Below are 3,927 nucleotides of genomic sequence, written 5' to 3' on the forward strand. Positions count from 1 at the left end.
GTATCCTAAGAACCCTGCCATGTGGTTTTCCTGAATTTGCAGATCAGCCATGAATGTTCTTTGGTTCTCAGATGTTGTTGACTCCCATCATCAGGACTCCCATCATCAGATGTTGTCAACTCCCATCATCGCCAGTCAGATTAGCCAATGGTCAGGGATGAGTTGTAGTCCGAGAGCATCTGGGGGCTCACAGTTGAGGAACACTGACAAGCTCCATGCAAAAGGCAGCCCCCTCCTACCTCAATGGCACCCACACATCCCCTGCAGCCACATTTATTGATTTATCTTAATAGCCATGATGACACAGACACATTTTCCTCCGGCACCATCTGCATCTCACTCCAGAGCAGCCTGCTGAAATGGGTTTAATTTTGCCCAGTTTGTTGGGTTTGGTCCCCCCCCCCCAAAAAATGGGGAAAATCCTTTGTCAAATCAGATTCCTCTCCCGGTGTTGCAGTTCAGGTAACTTGGTTTCACTGCACAATTATTATTATCATCAACACCATCATAATATGGCAGCAACAGGGGACACACTGGTCGAAGAGGCAGAATTACACCAGTACAGACACAGACCAGGTACAAATGGCAACAAAGCCAGAGAAAACTCAGACTGCTGAAGAAGCATCCTTGTTCTGTGCTTTTGGGGGGCATCTAGTGTTCTCTGGGGTACCTCCTTCCGAATAACTCCCTGACCTGAGGTTGTATAACTTAGAATGATCAGGATCATGATAAATAAAAATTGGCTTCACACCATAAAAGAGTAATAGTCACCCATCACTTTTGAGCGCAGCAGTTTAGATTTATGCGCCAACTTTCTTTAACCTTCTGACAATGGGCATCGTTTTGCATGTGTTCCAGGAAATCCTTTTCAAGAAGGCATGTAAGTTCATGTTTACCTGGTGTCTTAAGCATAGATAGTCACAAAAAAACCAGAACTTGCCTCTTCCTGCTTTGTTAATGAAAGGTTATGAGTCACAGTTGGTGCCACCAACAGACTAGAAGCTAATGAGAAACAAATAAAAAATAATGTAAAGATGAAACACAGAGATGGTGAAAGAGGACAATGGCAACACAGTTCATCACCTCTGTCTGGTATTTAGGATGGGGGAAGTTCATGGAATTCTAATTTGGGTTCGGATAGGCTCAAAAATAAGCCATGGACATTTCCTAATATTTTGGAGAATACTTAGGCTTATTTCTGAGCCCATTCTTAGTAAAAGCAAGGACTCAGCCTGGTTCAGGGTGACTTGAGTGGTCCCAGGTGATGCTCCACAATGCTGCCGTGGTGATCTGTGATGTCATCTGCATAGTGTTTATGAGGGAACAATGAACCTAGTCAGTATCTGTCATGTGAGTTGCAGGCTATTCTGTCTCAGGTTTTATACTTGACCAGAAGGACAGGGAATGAGGATCCCCACAGCTCAGGATTCTTCCCCAGGAGATGCTCCCAGCCCAGGATTAAAGCCAAAGGGAAGATATAGAGAGGTGGAGAACAGGTAGGGGATCTGTTCCTGATCTTCCTGAGATCACATCTGTCTGAGAGACTTAATATCCAACCTTCCTCTTGGACCTAATGCATTTGCTAGACAGCAGCTAGGATCAGTCCTAGCAGAGTGAGACTTTTGGGCAGGTTGTCCACAGCTCATTCAGTTGAATGAGCAGGAGGGTCCCCAAACACAGTAGGAATGGCTTGCCACATTTTGAAGTAAATACACCCAGTGAAGTAATAGCCAACTATCAGACTCCCTTTTAGGGAGAGTCCTCTGATTCCCAGCACATTTGTTTATTTCAGAGCCCAACGGGCAGGACCCTAAGTCCTGAAAGGTGGGGAGAAGGACACTTCTTTTTACTGGATTCCTGTTGGCTATTTTATAAAATGTTTTTAAAAGTCAGTGTGGTGTAGTGGTTAAGAGCGGTGGACTCATAATCTGGTGAACCGGGTTCGCTTCCCCTCTCCTCCACATGCAGTTGCTGGGTGACCTTGGGCTAGTCACACTTCTCTGAAGTCTCTCAGCCCCACTCGCCTCACAGAGTGTTTGTTGTGGGGGAGGAAGGGAAAGGAGATTGTTAGCTGCTTTGAGACTACTTAGGGTAGTGATAAAGCGGGGTATCAAATCCAAACAACTCTTCTTCTTCTTCACCAAGACTTGCCACCTGGCTTCCAGCCCAGAATCCCTTTGGTCTCTGTGGGTCTACTCCATTCTTCCTATTCCTCCTTTCCCTTTGGTTCCTTACTCGCCACTTTCCCTAACAGATGTACCGAGCTGCCCCCAACATTGGGTGGGGAGTGTCGCACATGCATGATGTCACAGGTGTGCACCCTCTCAATCTGGCTGGGACAACCTGGCCCCCCACCCAACCCCCACTGCCAGCCGCCTTACCTTCTTAAAAGGGACGCACCAGTGAGAACACGCTTTGCCCTGGTGTGTTGTTTGGAGGATCACCACAGAATTGGGGGGGTGTCCATCCTGAAAAATATTGGGGATGACTCCCCTATTGCTTAAGCACTGGCCATGCTGGCTGGGGCTGACTGGAAATGGAGTCCAACATCTAAAGCGCCATAGATTCCCCACCCATCAGCTTAGGGCACATCCATGCTCAGCATGTAGACAGGTTTAACAATAATTCCCTTTCCCCAAGGAAATTGGGAACTGTAGTCCTGCGAAGGGGAGCTGGGGTTGGTAACATGGGACTGTCAACATCTCACCGCATTGTAATTCCCAGGAATCTTTGAGGGAAGCTATGACAGTAAAGCTAAATATAAAACCCAATATAAGCTTGTAGATAGGGCAGGATCTCCCTTTCTCTCCCTCTCTTGTTGTGAGATTTATTGAATCAATTGGATAATTTAATGACTGTGTGCAGCTAGGCATTGCTGTTTAACGATAGTAAATTAGATTATAAAAAACCCCTCCAAGAATCAATTTGGACTGTATTTTAATGATTGGCTGCATTCCCCCCCCCTTTTTTGTATGGGGAATGATAATTTGTTGTTTTTTGCTATGATTCTGTCTTGACTATTTCTTAAGTTGTAAAATGTCAAAGTCTTTATCAATAAAAAAAATAATGTATGAGAGGGAGACATTAATGCTTAATACTCAAAACTCGTATACAGGCTAGATCCAGTTAGGGGCTTCAGTCTGACACAATCTTGCTGTCATAGGAAGCCGCCATGCACTTGAACCTTGGTTCTCTGGGATTTCAGACGGGATTTTCCCAACCCTACCTGAAGAGGAGGGAGATTGAACCAGGAGCCTTCTGCAAGCAAAGTTACTGATGTCTGAAGAGGACAATGCAGAATCAAAACTCTTATTATATATTTCTTGGTGGTGGCCAGATGGACTATTGCCCATGGGTGGATAAAAACATTGAACTTTTCCCCTTAACATCTGGTTTAATAAGGCCCTGAATATTGCAGTTTCCGAAAAAAATGACTCATTTGATGCATGTTTCACAAGGCGCCACTAAGTCAATGAATTCTGTTGCTACATGGAGGATGTTGTTGATGTATCTTAAAAAACAAACTTATGGCTGGTGCTGTTCCACTGAATTTGATTACAATGGTACAAATTGCATATGACTATACAGTACCTTACTATCGGCCTTCTTTGTTTCCACAAAAATAATATTCCCATTTTCTTGACTGGTCCTAGATTGAACCTTTCTATGTTCCCGAGTAATATCTAATTATGCGTCATGGATCTATAATGGTTCTTTGCTTTGTTGGATTGTATAATGTTTTGATTACTCATGGGTTCATGGAATCATAGAGTTGGAAGGGAACTCCAGGGGTCATCGAGTCCAACCTGCTGCAATGCAGGAATATCAGCTCAAGCATCCATGACAGATGGCCATCCAACCTCTGCTTAAAAACCCCCCAAAGAAGGAGAGTCCACAACCTCTTGAGGGAGACCCTTTCACTGTCAA

General features: G+C 44.6%; 1 long non-coding RNA gene across 2 annotated transcripts; it reads left to right on the forward strand.

Moving 5' to 3' along the window:
- The first annotated feature begins 831 nt into the window (after window positions 1-831).
- On the forward strand, window positions 832-3,488 carry LOC310838341. 2 transcript variants are annotated; one of them, XR_014560939.1, is made up of 2 exons: window positions 832-1,496; window positions 3,164-3,488. It is a non-coding gene; the product is annotated as an uncharacterized lncRNA (long non-coding RNA). The 2 variants fall into 2 exon arrangements; XR_014560940.1 differs by having other exon boundaries at window positions 3,206-3,488.
- Window positions 3,489-3,927: the final 439 nt, after the last annotated feature.

The sequence above is a fragment of the Podarcis gaigeae genome (genome assembly GCF_964106915.1).
Source record: "Podarcis gaigeae genome assembly, chromosome: 2".
NCBI classification, from domain to species: Eukaryota; Metazoa; Chordata; class Lepidosauria; order Squamata; family Lacertidae; genus Podarcis; species Podarcis gaigeae.